Below are 7781 nucleotides of genomic sequence, written 5' to 3' on the forward strand. Positions count from 1 at the left end.
TTTTACCCTATGTCCTATTACCCCCAGTGTATTCCCAATCCGTTTTTCCATCCATGGTTTCCCTCACAAAACCATGCCTTTGCCAATTGTTTCCCCAAAAATCCCTTTCCGATGCCGATGGGGGGATGAAAAGGGGGAGGAAACAAATTAAACCCTCTCCTGCCGCAGTTTCCCCACAAAGCTTGCTCAGAGAGTTCTGTCTCCCTTCTGTCAGCCCTAAGATGTTCCACAGAATCTGTTTGGACATTTAAAGACTCAGGAGGGTGGCTTGTTTTGTTTTGAAACTGTTCTTGTTATGTTTATCCAGTTGCCTTCATTCTCCTTTTATTAAAATAAAACGGGTGAAATGTCGGGGTCTCCTCCCCCCGCCATATAGCCCTGGGAAGAGGGGCCCTGAGGGCACAGACACATGGGGTTTCCCTGCCCCTGGTCAGCCTCGTTCCCCATTGGTTGGTTTGTGTTTCCTGCGCGGGCAAAAGCACCTCGGGTCCTGACTGTAACAATTCCTCGGCAGAGCCCGGGCCATGCAGCTGGAGAAATAAACATCTCTGAAACATCTATCAAGAATCCGTCCATGTATATATTTCTTTTCCACGGGACTCCTGGTTTGGTATAGGTGTTACAGTATCCCCACTGCAACAGCCACCCACCAAAATGAGTGGCTGAGAAGTATAACCACCCCTTTCAAAATATTATTCTCAGTGAACCTGATGCCTTAAGAGGCCTCCTAGACACAGAGACTGGACAGGAGTAAAAGAATAAAATAGGTATTTATTTGAAAGGCCTTCAAAGGTATACCCTGGGAGCCACAGGCTATTGCCAAAAATGGACCCCAAGATGGACGACAGGTCACGAGTTCTTCACACCTTTATAGGTTTGGTTCATTTGCATATCAGGGTTAATTCTCCAATTAAAGCTTCAGTTCAATGATGTAATTTCCCCTCCGACTGCCCCCCTTAGAAGCTCTTTGGATTATCCCTTTTTGGCCTAGGATGGTCTGGGTGACCTTGGAGAGCAGGCCTGGAGAGGCTTTGTTATGTCTACCTAGCACAAGTGAGCAGAAATTAGCAAGCTACAAGAAACCTCAGAGTTACACTCGAAGCAGTACAGAATCAGGAAAATATAAAAGTTAAAACCTAGGCACCATTTCCCCCCTTTAGAGGCTTGACAAGGCCTCTACCTTATCTAGACTCTATTTTAAATATTTTAATATACACTAATAATATGTGTCTGTGGAGATACTCACAGCTTTTTACCGGCTAGGTTTGTAGTTCAATGCCTTAGAAAGCCTTGGGCAGCCTAGAGAGGTAGCACAGGCAATCTAGCATTTCAGTTGCTCTAAAAGCAGCAATAGTAGCTGAAAAACTGATACCACCAGCAGAAGCAAAGAGGGAGAAATATAGCTTTTGCTTGCCAATTCCTGCAATTAGAAGCTTTCAAATAGAAACAGACGACAAGATGCTTGCAGAAGGGATGCAAGCCAAAGAAGGCGGGCCCTCTTTTGGGCCCTTCTTTTATTTGGAGAAGGGGAAATGGGAGGACTGGGGGCGGACCTGGGGTGACCGGACAATCAGACACTGCTAAAGAGTTTGAGTTACATTTGGTTTTGCCCGCTCTTGGAACAAAGGAGTTCAGAACACACGGTAGAGGCAAGTGTCTTGGGGAGGGGGAAGGGAAGCTCAGAACAGGCAGCAACATGTGTCTAACAGCAGTATATATCTATAAACAAGAATTATGATTACAATCATTATAAACAATCTGTGATCTAGGGTCAGTTTGGTAACCATGAAACCAGGGTGTGGAAGATACAATCAGCTTTTGTAGGAACCCAGAGTGCCGAGAATATTTCTCTGCCTGTTTTTAAGGGTTTTTACCCCCCTGGACACCACTGGTATAGCTTTAAACCTTGGAAAAAATTATCAACAGTCAGACAACAGCTAGAAAATACAGTGGTGTGAATTAGGTTATAGACTACTATGTAAGATTGTCACAGGGTGAAAAATTTAGAGGTTTTAGGCTTCTCTTTATAGTATATAGATAAGAGTAAAAAATATCAAAATGGAGGATTGTTGTTGTTCTCTAAACCTTCTTCTCCTTCTTCTACCACTCCATATTTTGCAGTAAAAGTAGCTTGGATTGATTGGATAGAAAATTCCGCAGTTCCTAGTCGTGTTACTGAATAATTGGTAAGAAAGTAAAAATAATGTACGTTTTTAGTAACTATTGGTTAAAATGTCTTTAAAAGGCTCTGTAAATCTTGATAATTGCTCTCACTCCTACTTTTCCTCCTTCCGTGCTGTACCTGGGTCACGCTAGTGGCTCAGTTCCTCAGATAAGACTTAATAAACAACTATCTAGAAGCATTGAAACTACAGAAGACGTCTCGTTTTATCTTTTAAGCGCCTTGCAAGGACTTTCAGCAAATTCTCTCCCATCAGGAGAGATTCGATTTATGGCATGCTAAAGTGTCAAGCTTTGAATGTTATCCAATGTAAGATCTAAGTTGATTCTCAAATTATAAACAAATTTTGTTGATCTTTCCACTTTAGTTCACACGTCAATTATTAAATTTGTATCCAAATGAATGTCTTTGGATATACTCTGGACTAGAATCATATGCAAAATTTGGTTCCAAACCTGAGTCAGGGTTACCAACTGTGTAAATAATAAGCACAGGAAAAATCATTTAAACTACATCATCTTCATTTGTATCAGTCTCTGTTTTCTCAGTTGTTTCAGGAGCAGAAGCCTTCTTAACTCTGGAGTAGTGAATCCAGGGTCCTTTGTCAGCAACCTTGACTGCGGTGAGGGTGGTCAGCAAAATCTGGAATGGTCCTCTCCACTTGGCCTGTAGAGGATCACTGTCCCACCACTTAACATAGACCCAGTCTCCAGGCTGGAAGGGATGTGCAGGTGTGTCCAGTCCTATGCGTCTGGATAACACGATGTAATTCTGGAGTTTCTGCAAAGTAGAACCTAAAGCCATTAGATATCTCTGCAAATCAAGTTTTCCCCTCATGTGAATTTCACCTGGAACATGTGGAATTTGATATTGCCTGCCATACAATATTTCATAGGGACTGATGTTATCCCTCTGCCTTGGTTGTATACGGATCCTCAGTAAAGCTATAGGCAAGGCCTGAACCCATGTCATGGATGTCTCTTGACAAATGTTGCTAATTTGTGCCTTAAGGGTCCCATTCATGTGTTCCACTTTATTGCTTCCTTGGGGTCTGTAAGGTGTGTGCAGATCCCAAGCAATTCCCAAAAATACGGCTAACTTCTTGAATCACATTTGCAACAAAATGTGGTCCCCTGTCTGATGACATACCCAAAGGAACCCCAAACCTTGGTATTATATGATTAAGCAAAACTTTCACCACCTCCTTGGCTGTGTTCGTGCAACAGGGGTAAGCTTCAGGCCATCCACTGAAAGTGTCAACCAATACGAGTATGTACCTGTATCCTTCTTTGCATGGTAACTCAGCAAAGTCTATTTGCCAGTAATCTCCAGGAAGATCCCCTGCCTTTGTTACTCCTAAGACAACTCTTTTCCTCTTATCAGGATTGTTTTTGCAGCAGCTTTCACACTTGCTCACTACTGATTGTACAATATCTGCCATTCCCTTTCCAATTACTACCTTTTTCAGATGTTTCAGAAGATTTTCATCCCCGAAATGTGTGCTTTCATGTTCTCTTCGAGCTAGCTTTCGAAGGATTAGAGGTGGGACTACAACCTGATTTGCAGGTGTAACAGCCCATCCATTTTCTGTGATCTCAGCCTTAAGAAATTTGATTAACTTGTGGTCTGCCTGATCATATTTTGGGGTGAAACCTGACAAGTCAATCTTTTTTTGTGGAATTACTTCAAGAACACCTTTTTCTTCAGCCCTTTTAGCTGTTTCATCAGCAAAGCGATTTCCCAATTCTGGAGTGGTTTTCCCTTTCTGGTGACCCCTACAATGCATGATAGCTACTTCTGTGGGTCTTTTGATGCTCTCTAAGAGGGCAAGGATTTGTTCAGCGTGTTTGATCTGGTTACCTTGAGCATTCAACAGTCATCTCTCCTTCCAGATGGCTCCATGGGCATGGACAACACTAAATGCATATTTAGATTCAGTCCATATATTTACCTTCTTTCCTTCGCTCAGCTCTAGGGCCCTCGTTAATGCAATCAGTTTAGCTTTCTGCGATGACACATCTGCTGGCAGGGCCTTCGCCTCGATCACCTTGTCCTGGGTGGTTACTGCATAACCTGTCATTCATTTACTATTTCTCATGAAGCTGCTCCCATCTGTAAACAGCTCCCAGTCTGGATTTTCTATGGGCATGTCCTTCAGGTGTGGTCTTCTGGAATAGACCTCCTCGATTGTCTGCAAACAGTCATGCTCAGGCACATCATCAGTTAAGATAGAGGACAGAAACATGGCAGGGTTAACAACAGAAGTTGTTTTCAGGGTAACATCATCCTGTTCCAACAGCAGTGACTGATATCTAAGCATCCGATTTCTGGAAAGCCAATGTCCTCCTTTCTGTTCCAGTACTGCTGCTACTGCATGTGGCACATACACTACAATGTGTGGTCCAAGGGTGAGTTTCTGGGCCTCTTGAATCAGGATGACAGTAGCCGCCACGGCTTTCAAACACCCAGGCCACCCTTGGCTAACATTGTCTAGCTGTTTGGAAAAGTAGGCCACAGCCCTCCATTGGCTTCCGAGGCGCTGTGCTAATACGTCCAGTGCCACATTATGTCTCTCATGTGTAAAAAGTTCAAAAGGCTTAGTCAAGTCAGGTAAGCCCAGTGCTGGACCTGACATTATAGAGTGTTTCAGCTGTTTAAATGCAGCCCTTGTGCTTTCAGTCCAAATTGTAATGCCATTTTCAGTTGCTTTTATTGTTCCATATAAGGGTTTCACCAACAACCCATAATTTGCTATCCACAAATGACACCAACCTACCATTACCAAAAAGGCTTGCATTTCTCTCACGGAGTGGGGCCCTGGAAGTCAGCAGATGGCTTCTATCCATTCCTTGCTGAGCTGTCAGTGTCCACGGAAGATCTCAAGTCCCAAATAAACTACTGCTTCCTTGGCAATCTGCGCCTTCTCTTTGGAAATTCTGTACCCACTCTGTCCCAAAAAGTTTAACAAGCTTAGAGTGAATTGGATACAGTCATCTCTGGTTGTACTAGTTTGAAAACAAACCAGTGGGAGGCACCAAGTCAGAATAACAATTTAATGGGGAAATTAAAGAAAAGGAAAAAAAACCAAAACAAAAGAGAACACTGGTTCAAACTGACAGAGTCAAGATACAACCTGATATCCTGTTAGTCAGGGTGGTGGTAGCAGTCCGGTAGAATGGTGGCTGTCATCCTCCTGAAGCGGTGATCCTGTAGAAAAAGGGTCTGCTCTTCCTCAGAAGGTCCAGTGGTGGTTGTGTAGCTCCTGTCCTCTGGAAATCCAGTGGAAAGGTTGTCTCTGGTGTTCAGAGGCTCAGATTATATTCATGATGGAATGCTTGGTTCCTCCCTCTGGGTGGAGCATCTCACAATGTGAGATAATGAGTCATGAGGCCAAGTGTTGATTAGGCTCATTAACAGAAGATAGTCTGGAGGGAGTTATCTCTGAGTCATGCAGCAGGGCATTGATGGGCCATTAACAGAAAGATAGTCCGGGGGGGGGGGGGGGGGGAAGGAGGCAAGGAAACACTGCCCCACCTGATTTCAACATGAGGGTCATGAGGATGGTAATAGAATACACTGCAACCCAGGACACTGGTTTTAGCTGCAATCAAGATGTCATCAACATACTGAAGGATAACCCCTCCTGGCTCTTGTCTCCTCCAATCTTCTGATTCTTTTGCTATCTGGTTTCCAAATATTGTTGGGCTATTATTGAAACCCTGGGGTAAGACTGTCCAAGTAAGCTGACTTTTCTTCCCCATTTCGGGATTCTCACACTCAAAAGCAAAAAGCTCCTTGCTGTTTTTATGCACAGGAATGCAGAAAAAGGCATCTTTCAGGTCCACAACAGTAAACCACCCTAATTCATCAGTCAGTGTGGTCAAAAGTGAATAAGGGTTTGCTACCACTGGATGTATGTCCTCTGTAATTTTGTTAATTGCCCTCAAATCTTGGACTAACCAGTAACTTTTACCATCACCTTTCTTCACTGAAAGGATTGGCGTGTTATACCTGGACTCACATTGCACTAATAACCCATGGTGGAGGAATTTTTCAATTATAGGTGCCAGTCTTTTGCGACTCTAATTTTAAAGGATATTGTTTTTGCCTTACTGGTGTAGCTCCTGGTTTAAGTGCAATGCTCACTGGTTTTGCCTGTTTGGATCTTCCTGGAACATCACTGGACCACACAATTGGACTGACAGCATGTTCGACTTCAATGGGGATTTCGCCACATGTGTCCTGTATAAAAAGTGCAGCAACTTCGACAAATTTAGTTTCTGGAACGATAACTCGAACGCCCTCCCCTCTTCTAAATTTAATTTCAGCTTCCAATTTCTCTAACAAATCCCTCCCCAGCAATGGTTTAGAGGAGTTAGGCATATAAAGAAATTGATGAGTTACCCAATGCTTCCCCAGTTTAAATTTCAAAGGTTGGAAGAAAGGCCATATTTCAGTTACCCCTGTTGCCCCAACTACATGAACAGTTTCATGACTCAGTTTCCCTTCTAAAGTATTTAACACAGAATATGCCGCGCCAGTGTCTACCAGAAATTCTATATCATCTTTCCCCAGCCTGGCCATAACCGAAGGCTCTGCTGGGGGAGAAGCCTCCGGTCCCCATCATTCTGAGTACAAGTTTTGTTCCAATGGGAGCTGTGGAACTGGGGGTGTCTTCTTCAGCATCAGACAGTCATCTTTCCAATGCCCTTTCTTTTTGCAATAAGCACATGTGTCTTTGTCCCTGGGGGAGAGGCTTTCTTAGATGTCTTTTCCTCTCTTTCCTCCTGGGACAGGGTTTACCTTTATCACTGGAGACTCTATCTCGAAACGCTCTCCAGGCTACTTCTAACATTTTATTCATGTCTTGAACCCCTTCTAACTTTTGCAACTTTCTCCTTATATCATTTGAAGCCTGGCCCATAAATAAATAAGCCAGATGAAGGGCCCCTTCTGTTGTATCAGGATTTATGTGTGTGAATTTGATAGCAGCTTCTCTTAACCTATTCAAAAAATCAGAATGAGTTTCATTAGGACCTTGCTTCACTTCATAAAGCTTTTCCCAGCTGAGAGCTTTAGGGACACCATGCTTTAACCCATATACTAGGAGATCTTGATACCGTTTTAATCTTTGCATATCTGCTGGCACATTTGGGTCCCACCTTGGATCATCTGTTGGAAAATTATCTGCAACCGTACCTTGTAGCATCCCATTAGCTGTGCCTGGTTCCACAGAGTCTGTCATAACTTTGTTCACGATCTGCTTTTCAGTGGGATCAAGCAGTGTGTCCATCATAACTATCGAATCACTCCAGTCAGGGTTCTGTGTTTGAATTGCTCTTTGTACCAAAGCAGCCACTTTGTCTGGATTTTCTTTATATTTTGCCACTGTACTCTTCCATTGTTCTAACTCTATGAGGGAGTATGAAACCTTTATATAGACTGGTCCTTGATTACCTGCAGCCTGCCTCAGAGGGGTTTGTAAAACTGGCCCCTTTTTTGTTCTGGTCCGCATAACAATTGGGCTTCGCTCCCTTATTGCTTTTCTTGCTGTCTTTCCCCTCTTTCGCCTGCTTAAAGCAACTATCTCATCTTCCTC

Source organism: Aphelocoma coerulescens (genome assembly GCF_041296385.1).
Source record: "Aphelocoma coerulescens isolate FSJ_1873_10779 chromosome W unlocalized genomic scaffold, UR_Acoe_1.0 ChrW_unloc_scaf_5, whole genome shotgun sequence".
Taxonomy (NCBI): domain Eukaryota; kingdom Metazoa; phylum Chordata; class Aves; order Passeriformes; family Corvidae; genus Aphelocoma; species Aphelocoma coerulescens.